Raw genomic sequence first — 12,094 nt, 5'->3', positions numbered from 1 at the left:
GATGCAGCCTCTTAGGTGTGACTTTTGCGGAGAAGCACATAAGAATGGAAATTGTGCTGATGACCTTGCCGAACTAATAGAATATGAAGATTTTTTTCTCAAAGTTACAGAAAACGACGAGTGTTATATTAAAAAGATCTGTTGGGAACAAATTCTACATCCAAAAATTCTATCCAAATAATCAGATGACAAAGAATTTCACGTTACAGACGTTTTGGTTGAATTCATGAAGAATAACATGGTTTTAATTGAAAGATTTGAAACTCAATGTGAGAGGTTATTTGAACAAGTGGTTAAGTTTGAGAAGATGGAGGAGAAGTTGAAGATTGAAGATAATTTCATTGTTGTGGTAGAAGAAGATAAGCAAGAGGAAAAGACGAACAAGGAAAAGAAAAAAGAAGAGATTGATAAAGTTCTAGATTCAATCTATGCCTTGTTCATCAATGTACATTTGAGAAGGACATGGAAGCAACATCTTTTATTTCTCAAGTTCATGGAATTTCTACCAAACAAAAAGAAGAAGAAGGATGATGTGTTCTTCCTATCATATATGCCACCTTGACAGTAGTTGAGACGTCAAGCTAATGACTTTAAAGAAGCGCTTATTGGGAGACAACCCAATTTTATATCCTTTGCACCGTATTTATTTATTGCATTTCAGATTTATTTTACTCCATTTAGTTCCAATTTTAGTTTCTAATTGCTAGTTCTCTTAGTTTTGATGTTTGGTATGAGCAAAAAATCAAAAAGATGCGTTGAGAAGCGACTGTACAGCTCCAAATGACCGAACACGCGCCCAAGCGCGCCTGAAGCGCTTTTTCCAGCATTTGTCACTGTCAACGCGCGCCTGAAGTGCTTTTTCCAAGTATTGTCATTGTCGATGCGCGCCTGAAGCGCTCTTCACGGCCAAGTTTTAAAACCCCCATCTTCTCACATCCCAAACCCTCCTCCAATATCTCATGACCTAATGGCAACCCAAAAAAGGAAAGAAAAAAAAAAGCAAAACGAACTAAGGTCACAGGTACATCCTTCGCACAATAGACACCAGGAGGCTGATATATTTGCACCTCACCAGTATACTTGCGACTATAGCGGAACAGGAGCGAATGATCTAAACGAGACTCCTTGAACTACTAAACTAAGAGAAGTTTTCTTTCCTTTTTTTTCTTTCTGTTGTTTATCCTGTTTCTTTCCATTTTCTCGTTTTCTTTGTTTAATGTAAGTGTATTGTGACTTTGTTGTCTTTATGTTCTTTTTTTTTTTCCTTTCACTAAATATGTACTACAATGAAACAATTGTACTGACTTGCACTTAATCTTAAAATTTCTGTTTGTGATTTCGCAAGTTAAATTTCATTTCTTAGATTATGTTATTGCTCAAGTCGACAAGCATTCCTAATGCATGCATTCTTGATTACTAAATGGTTGTAGAAGGCTAATATGTCGTCAATTTTTCAAAAATACAATTTAAACTTTTCAGAAGCATGTTGGCTTTATTTTGATTGTTCATACTCTCTCTTATCATCCTAGTTGTGAGCTTTTGAGCCTAAACACTTAAATTCTTTGTTGTATGGTTATCCAGACATGTGTTATCCCTCTAGAACTTGCACTAATTCTGACTTGCATTACTTGTAATTTATGCATACATTGAGGCAATTTTATTGGTCGTTTGAGCCTTTCTAACTACCCGATGAAAAGTTTACCCTTTACTAGCCCCTTTGAGCATTGCCCTTTTATTTCGGTTACTAGCCACATTACAAGCCAAACACCTGACTTTAATTAAATCACCTTACTTGGAATTAGGTAGAAAAAAATTCTTGTCTTGATAAAATTCTAAGTTTGGGGTTGCTCAAGGGGTAGCAACTTTTTAAGTTTGGGGTGGTGATTCTCACAAAAAGAAAAAAAAAAAGTAAAAATTAAAAGAAGAAAAAAAATCAATTTGTGTACTTTGGTAAATAATATCTTCTTGGTTCTTTTGTCACTGTTGAGAATCTCCATAATGAAAAGGTGAAGAAAAAAAATGGTAGAATAAGGTGGAAATGTATGCCTAACTCCAAGGTGTAAAGCCTACTATCCTAAAATGTCATACCCTTACCTAAGCCTCACTACAACTCGAAAGTCCTCCAAAAATGTATATGTTTACTGCATTGTGATTGCTAACTAGAATTTTTTCAAGCCTATGGTAGCGTGATGCATGTTCTAGGATTTGAGCGATAAATTCATAACCCTTTCTAAACACTTGAGAGAAATTTTTGTGAGATTGTGTGAAGAGAGAGTTGAATTTGATGAATGAATGCCAATGTGTACAAATCTTGTTGTCTTTTTGTTCTTTTTGAAAACAACCATAGAGCATGATGAATGTTTTGCAGTAGCAAGAACTTTGAAAATTGAGTTTGATTTAATTTGAGAAATTGAATTTAAGTCTGCATTTAACTCGACCAAATCTGAAATTAATTGTTGCTTGGGGACAAGCAATAGATTAAGTTTGGGATTGTGATGACTCTTCATCATATGCATATTTTCCCACTGTTTTAGTCTTATTTATCCTCAATCATCAGTTAAATTAAGGATTTATTTGATATTTTTTGTTGATTTTTGTTCTTTGAGTTGATAAAATGTTTTTTGTTTTTATTTCGTTGATTAAGTAGGAATTTTTTGTAATTTTACATTGCGTTGTGTTTTAGTGCAGTGCTGAATTTTGGTGAGAAATCAACATGACATATGTAGAGTATTTCAGCCATATCTGGAGTTGTAGATGTCCAATTGGAGTCAAACCCAGTGCAAATGAAAGCTAAGGTCCATAGCTACATCTTTCATGAAGGCACCGGAACCAAATTCAGACTCGAAAGAGGCGAAACATGCAATATACGCCAGACATCAGACGTTGAGCGCTTGGAGCGCGCCTGAAGCGCTTTTTCCAGCATCTGCTACTGCCCAAACGTGCCTGGAGCGTGTTTTCCGCGCCAGGGGCGCGCGACGCGCACCAGCAACCATAAAAATGCAGATTTTTACTGTTTTAGGGATCTTTTTTACTCTTGGGAAGTTGGGAGACTTGTGCCCTAGCATAGATACTCAAAGACGGCCGTTTCTAACATCATTGGAGCAGTTTATCAAGAATCATTCATGAATCCTTCTTGTAATTCTTCTCTAATCTCTATCTCTTTTATCTTTGTCATGAGTAACTAAATCCAATTTGTTAGGGATGAGTGTAACAAGATGAAACCCTTATTTTTATGATTTGATTTCTAGTTATATGAATGAGTTTATTGAATTATTTTTCTCATCTCTGTGCTTAATGCTTTTTATTGCTTGATCAACATTAAAATGTTCTACGATTTGTATTTTGAAACGGAAGTGGACTTTACAAATGCTTGAGATGAGAAATTCATGAATTTGTAGTCTAAACATAGGTGCAGGTCATGAAACCAATTAAATTAGTTGCAAAGCAATAATTTACAAGAGAATTTATATACGGTAATGCTTAATTATAATCTTAAATCTACTAAGGAATTAGGGGTTACTTTGGAATTAAAGGTTCTGTCACTAAGACATTACTGCAAGAATAATAAAGAGAATTCAGTAATAATTCACTAAAGGAATTTAATAACTAGGATCAAATTAGACACCAAGGTTGGATTCGAAGTGAAACTCATCCCTGACATTTTTCTCAATTTATAAAGGATCAATTTTACTACTGCTGTCAATTTTAAATAATATTTCAATCAACTTGGAAACTTTTTGTTCAATTTTAGTAACTAAATATAATTCAATAGTAAAACTCAATCCTTGAGTTCGACACTCGGTACGACCGTTTTATTATTACTTGCAATGATTCAATACACTTGCTGAAATATTGACATACTTTTATTTTAGTTGAATGAGAGTTGAATGTATCCTACATAGCAAGGTCGAGTGGATGAACCTGTATAAAAATCAGTTTGATATTTCCTTTCCGTCATTCATTTCCTTTATGCACTATATATATTCAGTTTATCTTTTTTCTTATGCAACAACCTATGTTTCTTGGAGGACTATATGATACTTCTCTTTTAAGGGATAAGAACATCATATTGTTGCTAGATTGAAGTTGGGGCATGTAAGTAAATTTATATTTAATTGTTTATTTATTGCATATTTTACTATATGTGTGTGTTCATGTGCGCTGCACGCTATAGGTTTGTTCTTGCAATATAACATTTTTTTCATTTTATAAATTGCGATACAACATGAGAAATTCTATAGCGAGAAGACAACTGAAATGATGAAGAAAAAAGCGCGATATAGGTGTTTTTTAGGAAAAAAGACTAAAACATTTGGGGTTAATTTTATGTTAAAAAAGTTATAATTTAATAATATTTGATTTTTTTTTGGGTTAAAAAATAATTACGTTTTAATGGTGTTTACAATTTTTATAATAAAAATTGGATGGAAGAACTATTTTAAAATAAAACTATATTTGCAGAGATATTAACCAAACAAAAAAAACATATGATTACTAAAATAAAAAAAGATATTATAATTGCAAGGACCAAAGACATGTTTAAACCTTTAAGCAATTATGGTTTTTTTTTTTAGTAACTATGGATTGTATGGGTGAATCATCTAGATTGGTGTTTATATATATTGAATAGGAACTATGTGATACTTCTAATATTGTGATTGGCGCTTTCTTTATTATAATTTCAAAGGGGAAGAAAGTTTTACAACATTTGTAGAAGTTATACAACTTTGAAGGTTTCAAAAATTCATGCATGCTGATACTTAGGGAAAACATTTCCTTTCTAAAGATATTGAGAAGTTCATCAACAAATCAACCAAGTTTTTCAAGTTTTGACTTCATAAAAAATGAAGAGCATGTGCGTTCAAATTTCCTTATGATTGATTTAATATTTTGATGCATGTAAAAACTTGGTTTTATATATAGATATTTTTACGTGCTTTTGTTGATTTTTCGCGTCTCGAAATCCACATAAGTTCTTAAATTCTAAGAACTTTGTAAGAAATTTATTTTATCATTCATAAACTTAAGTGCATGTTAGAAATATCTTTGAGAGTAATGTAATGCATTAAAAACCTTTTTCAAATGAAACCAATTTATAATGTTTAAAACATGTGAGTCCATTCATGAGTATCTATATCAACTTATAGAGGTCTTGAAACCAATTCAAAATATTTTGAACAAGTGAATCCATTCATCTGGTGTGTAAGTCGACTTATTAGATTCCCTTGAAGTGCATAAGTTGACTTATACAATATGAAAGTCAATTCATGTAATTTAGAATTGAAATATTTGTTCTTAAACACTTATTAATCGATTTACATGAATTGAACCATGTCTCTTTAAATACTAACATGTTCCTTCATTTTAAATAGAATATTTTTATTCATTTTTCATTATCCATTCATACAAGGAAACAATCAAGATTAAACTTTTTTTTAGATTCAAATTTGAGAGAAAAACATCAAAAGTCAAGTTTCCATTGGTTGGAATGACTATGCTATTGATGAGAAATTGCTAGTTCAATTTAACACACCGTTGTTGAGAAATTGTGAGTTCAATTGAAAATATGTACCTCAATGCAACGTCGTACTGTCATATTAGGAACATATTTTCTCTCTTTTTCACTTAAACTTTTCAATAATGAAACACACTCAAAAGTATCAACTAACATATGGTTGTAAAATCCACAAGTTACTCTAATTATCAATCCTTGGCTACCATTTCACGGTATTTCATTAAGTTTCAATGAACAACCATATTTCTAGTAGCAGTTGTTGTCAAACAATTATCTTACTTATATATTTCACCTTTATCATAATCCAATGTAAAGTTTGACTTTCGTCCTTTTTTTCTTCTTTCTATCACCATATCTGATTTGGTAACGATAATAATCATTCTATTTTATATTCTAACCTCTATAACCCAATGCATTACAATTTATCGTACATTGAATATATCAAATTAAAATATTTGACTATATATAAAATAATATACTAGAACAATTAATAATATCTATTTTCTTATTAAACTTACTTTATTAATTGGGAATGCCTCAATCAAATATATAAATATTTTTTTTTTGCAATGGAAAAAATAAAGGTTACATTATAAACAACCATGTCGAAAATATCAAATTTTGATTTTTTTTTTTTTTTTTTTTTTTTTAGAATTTTAGAAATTTCAATTGATATTTTTTGGAATTAAGAAGAATACTTGAAAACTAAAAAAACTGAAATTTCTAGAATTACATAAATTTTAAGTTTGAGTTTTATGGTGCATAAATGGTCATGAAAAAAGTCAAAAATTAAAATGAGGAGTTCTAAAAATTTAAAAGTTGAAATTTTTTTATACTTGATTTACATTTAGGAAATTATTTTCACCAATGATATTTCACAAGGGTGAAAAAATTAATCCGAGTTGAATAAATCAATGAACTCAAGTTGTTAGTTAACTTTAGTTAAGGAAAAAATCATTTGGACTATAAAAAAGAATGAATCATTTGAGAGAATTGAGTTTGACTCTTGACTGAAACAATTTTTTGTCAAACTTTACTTATCTTCCGACTAAACTTTAAGTTACTGGGACCGCATAAAAAATTAACCTTAGTTGAAAGTAACAGTTCCCATGAAAAATCATTCATACTTTCTCTATTATCCATAAAACATAAATATGCAATCAGCATCAAACATTTCTTTATTATCCCATCTCTCACGATCATTCAAGCAAATAATAAGAGCACACATTTCAATTGACCATAAACATGCAATCAACATCAAACATTTCTTTATTATCCCATCCCTCACGATCATTCAAGCAAATAATAAGAACACCTTGTTATTGCATATTATGAAGTATCATCTTAATCCCAAAACTGCTAAATGTCACTTTCCACTTGATCATATTTGTTGCCCTTCCATGGTCCATTTCAAGGTTAAGGTCAAGAGGTTGTTGAGCAACAATCTCAAATTAATATTTGGATGTAAACAAATAATAAGTTAATTAAAGACTCTAATTATGATTCTAAATTATGTATTAATTTAACATATACTTTTGAGTGTAATAATCCAAGTTAGGTACAAAGCAAATGCTAGAGAAATCAATTTAAAGAAAGAGCTAAAAATAAACAAAACTGAACCAAGAACGTTCTTGACATAATCTGCAAAACCAAGAACGTTCTCCACGTTCTTGTCCTTTTCAGCAAGCATGTGTTGAGACAAAATCTCAATTTAATGTTTTGATGAAAACAAACAAAAAGTTAATTAAGAATTCTAATTATGATTCTAAGTGTTTTGGTATTTAACATGTGTATTTGAGTGTGTTAAAACAAGATAGGTACCAAACATTACAAAGCATATCTCATTAAAATCAAGAAAGCAAAAGCAGTAAAACGAAGATCGATCTTGACATAGTTTTGAGAAATGAAGAACGGTCTTTGTTTTTGTCATAAACAACAATAATCAGTTTCTTTGTGCGAGATTGGATCCTGGAAGCTTTATTCATCTCATATCTTCATCAAGAAAAAGCAAGCATCAATCTAAGTCATAATTATTCTAGAATTCGAAGGATCAAATATATGCTTCATAAAAAGTATAAAACAAGACCATTCTTCAAGTAAGGCAATTGCAAGTGCAAAGTTACAAGTTGTAAATTACATTGCTGATTGTACTTTCAATCTAGACATGCACACATGACTTAAAAGCAAGCAATCATCTCAAACAACTGACACAATCACAAGTACAAGTCAGCTCATCTCCAACCAATTCGAAGAACGATCTTAGATGTCAAGAACGTTCTTGGATTCATCATGAACTCTCTTGCTTTTTGGCAGATCTTATTTATCCACTTTTTGAACCTCTACTGCTCCTTCCCAAAGCACTCCTATTGATGATCATCAGTGTCCCTCGAAAAGGACCAAACGTGAAAGGGAATCATCAAGAGCTTATAAAAACATTCCCATAATTTTTGCTGCTCTTTCAACCCTCATTGCAAGACAAGCAATGCATCAAGAATCAAAAGCAAGACCAATCCTCAAAGTTGATGGCTAAAGTAAGCAAGTGCAAACTGGACATAAATGATAAAGTCCATGCATCACTTACACACGTACAGATGAGAAAAGCTTGGCATGCAACAACTGTCAAAATTCAGCAATCACTCAAAACAGAAACGAAGGACGTTCTTCGGTTTCACAACTTTAATCCAAGAATGTTCTGGTTTACAAAGAGCAAAATCTGTTGTAATTGAAGATTGATCTGGGATACAAAAGTACATCTATCAACACTACAAAACATCAGTATTCATCACAAAGGAAGTTAATAATCTACACAAGATTTTTTTGGATAGATTCGATCAAAGAGGATCAACAAAGGCAAAGCAAAACATCAAGATCAATCTCCAAATTGATGAGCTATGTGAAAGGACATTCATGATAGCAAGGACACTGCTACTGCACCTTTTTACATAAAACACATCATATTTTTGAGACAAAGGACTTGCACACAACATCTGTCAAAATCCAACACTCATTCAAAACACAAAACGAATAATGTTCTTATTTTACAAAAGAACATTCTGGTTTTACTTCTCTTTTAAATACAGAATTAAAAGAGATAATTTTCCACATTATAAATCACATATTAAAGAGTATCAAGACTGCTCAAATCATTGGTTAAGCCAAGAACTCAAGATCAATGCCCAAAGGTGAAAAACAGCCTCAAGATTGATCTCCAAATTGATGAGTTGTGAGCAAGGACACAAGTACATCGTACTTACAATATTCTGCATAAAGTTCTGCATAAACCTGACTCAAAACAGTGCCAACTGACATGTGACAACTCATTCACTCACTCATTCACGTTTTCCATGAAACCCAAAAACAAGAACGTTCTTCGTTTTGTCAAGAACGTTCTGGACAACAAATAAACACATGTTTAATTGCTTTAAAATATATCTAACACTTGGGAAGTGTTTCCAATGGATATATTCATTTTAAACTGAATATTCAAAGCCTTTTAACATCTATAAATTGAAGATCAATTGGAAGATGAAGGCAAGAGTTCAATTTATAAATCTACCAACACTTGTTCAAGTAACAAGTCATAAAAACTCTTCAAGCAAACTCTAACTCTCTTCACTATATCTTTGAATCATTATATATTGAGTTTGTCTTTCATTTATCTCAAAAACTTTTATAACACACATCATTTGTAACTCAATTCTATCTTATATGTTAGATTGAGTGTGTTTGTAAAAATCCTTTCAAGGTTGAAAGGTGATTGTAAAAATCCTTTCTAGGTTGAAAGGTAAAGATTGTAACAGATCAAGGTTGATCTGGATTGGTGGTGTAAAAACCAAGAACGTTCTCTGTTTTGAACACTTAGTGAAAAATCTCACTGTTGTGAGGACTGGATGTAACCCGAATTGGGTAAACCATGATATATCTTTGTGTGATATATCTTCCCTTATCTATTTAATTTCATTCTATTTGATTGTCAAGTTAAATAGATAAGTTAAATTGTTGATTTAACTAACCAAGAACGTTCTTTGTTTTCCGGTCAGAAACCAAGAACGTTCTCCGTTTTCTGTTTTCACAACCAAGATCAATCTTGAGTTATTTTCTTAAGTTTTTAACAGGAAATTTTAAATAGGAACATTTACAATTCAAACCCCCTTTCTTGTAAATCGATATTGCTACTTCAGCATGATCTCGTCAGTTTTTAATGTAAGGAAATATCTTGTACTAGGAAAGATCTCATCAGTTCATATACTAGGAATGTACAGCTCTCGTATGGGCAAAATAATTTCTCAAAATGATCAAAGGATCAAAGGAACAACTCAAAACAAAAGTGTCAAATGATCATTCTCCAGATTGATAATCATTCTCCAGCCTGTTACACTTGATCTTCAGCAGCAAACATAAGGGTTGTTTATAGTTTGAGTATTGTTGTAAAAACCCTTTTATGGTTAAAAGATGAATTGTAAAATCCTCTCAAGATTGATAGGTGACTTGATTGAATCATTTCTGGGTGGAAAGGAATTGTTGTTACAGATCAAGGTTGATCGTAACAAAAACTGTGTAAAACCAATAACGTTCTTCGTTTAAACACTTAAAGGAAAATCTCACAATTGTGAGGACTGATCGTAGCCCGAGTTGCGTGAACCAGGATATATCTTTGTGTGGTATCTCTTCCTTATATCTATTTACTTTCAGTCATTTTGATTATAAAGTTAAATAGATAAACTAAAACTGTGATTTTAACTAACCAAGAACGTTCTCTGTTTTCTGTTTCCGGGACCAAGAACTTCTCCGTTTTCAGTTTCCAGAACTAAGAATGTTCTTCGTTTTCTATTTTTATAACCAAGATCATTATTGAATTATTTTCTTAAGTTTTTATCAGAAAATTTTAAATAGCTGAATTTACAATTCAAACCCCCTTCCTTGTAAATTGACATTGCTACTTTAAAGGTACGTACAAACCCCATGAAAACTTTGTTAATAGTTGAACAAATATTTAATGAGATAATGCCACTCATGTTAAGGTCAAGAGGTATAACCTTTATGCAATCTCAATTACAATCTATGTGTCACATATCGCAAGTACTTTGAACATATGAACATATAATTATCGAGATCTCTATCACATATGAACATATAATTCTCGAGATCTCTATCACATATGAACATATAATTCTCGAAATCGTAACCTCAAGTGTTTGTGCCTTAATCTCAATTGTCTTTTTGAGTTGTGTTGATAAATGTAGTTATTGTTTGTACTTTGCTCAAGTATGTTTAAGGATCTGTCAAACTATTCATAGAAATTAAGGGAGTATACTCTTGAGTTTTTTTTTTAAAAAAAATTATTGATGAACTATGAGAAAATATGTATTTATGAACTTTACAATTTATGAGATAGTGTGTTTTTGAGTTGTATTGACACTTAAGATAAATAAAACAACTTAAATGTAACTAATATATAGATATAATAGAAGAAAATAGAAGATAAACAAAAAATCAATTATTTTACAAGAATGAAAAACTTGTATATAGAATAGTTGAAGTTGAAAACTGAAATTAAAGTTTTTTGGATAATATATGATTTATGTATGATTTATATCATTTTGCTTTGATCTCTATAATAATTGTATTTATTTTTGTCCTTGCCAAAAGAAAATCATCCATTCGATGTTGAACTGGATGATGTGACAAGTTAGTGCAATATGGCACCAAAATGTTATATAACATCTAATTTAGATGAGTAATTAACATCAACAACCAAAACAATGAGATTCTTATATTACAAGTATAAAATTTAATTTTTTTTTCTTTCAAAAGACTAAAACCAAAACTTACCTAAATGTTAAGGATCAAAAACCTATATAACCCTTTAACTATACCTTCGGTATAAACCCTAATTTGCGGTTCCCCTTTCTTTTCACGACCTATAAATTCGAACCTATTGCCTCTATTTTCAAACAGCGACATCCCCTTCATCCAATACTTTGTTCTATCCCTTCAATAGTCCAGATTTGCGAACTTGAAATTTCAATTTTCATTGTTTGCAATCGATTTTTTCTTTATATTAGTAGTTATATTTGTTCTGTTTTGTAATGTGTTGTGACAATACAATTTGTGGACTAGAGTTTCTGATCTGGGAATCTTTCCCCAGAATCTGATTATCAAACCTTTGGTTGTCCGAGCACATAGATATTTTACAATTTCATGAAAATTAGGGTTTAGTTTTTGGTATTGTGAATCCTTTTTTCAATTTTCCTTGATATGATAACTTAGTTGGCTTATGATGATAATTAACTTATCTTAGCGGATTTCAGTGAGATTTTTAATCAAGGATCTGAATGTTACACACACTGATGCCACTGTTTTATATTTTAATTTTAATATTCTGTTTTCAAATATCATTTTATTGTTTATTATTTGAATTTGTATTTTGATGAATGTGTTATAATAGTTGGAACATTTTATGATCAAATTGGTGCAATGATGAGATGAAAACACTTAATAGTGTTTTGGGCAGTGGACATAACCCACAAGTTGCGCCGTGAACCTATTTAACAACAACTTCTCCTTCCACTAAGCACT

General features: G+C 31.1%; 3 non-coding genes across 3 annotated transcripts; all 3 read left to right on the top strand.

Moving 5' to 3' along the window:
- Positions 1-11,602: 11,602 nt before the first annotated feature.
- LOC113784220 (small nucleolar RNA Z157/R69/R10) lies at positions 11,603-11,701 on the top strand. Its single transcript, XR_003470236.1, has one exon. It is a non-coding gene; the product is annotated as a small nucleolar RNA Z157/R69/R10 (small nucleolar RNA).
- Positions 11,702-11,786: 85 nt separating this feature from the next.
- LOC113784201 (small nucleolar RNA R11/Z151) lies at positions 11,787-11,871 on the top strand. Its single transcript, XR_003470217.1, has one exon. It is a non-coding gene; the product is annotated as a small nucleolar RNA R11/Z151 (small nucleolar RNA).
- Positions 11,872-11,986: 115 nt separating this feature from the next.
- LOC113784209 (small nucleolar RNA Z152/R70/R12) lies at positions 11,987-12,094 on the top strand. Its single transcript, XR_003470225.1, has one exon. It is a non-coding gene; the product is annotated as a small nucleolar RNA Z152/R70/R12 (small nucleolar RNA).

The sequence above is a fragment of the Cicer arietinum genome, chromosome 6, assembly GCF_000331145.2.
Source record: "Cicer arietinum cultivar CDC Frontier isolate Library 1 chromosome 6, Cicar.CDCFrontier_v2.0, whole genome shotgun sequence".
Classification (NCBI taxonomy): Eukaryota; Viridiplantae; Streptophyta; class Magnoliopsida; order Fabales; family Fabaceae; genus Cicer; species Cicer arietinum.
Note: the sequence above shows the minus strand (reverse complement) of the source record. Positions and strands in the feature narration are given on the sequence as shown.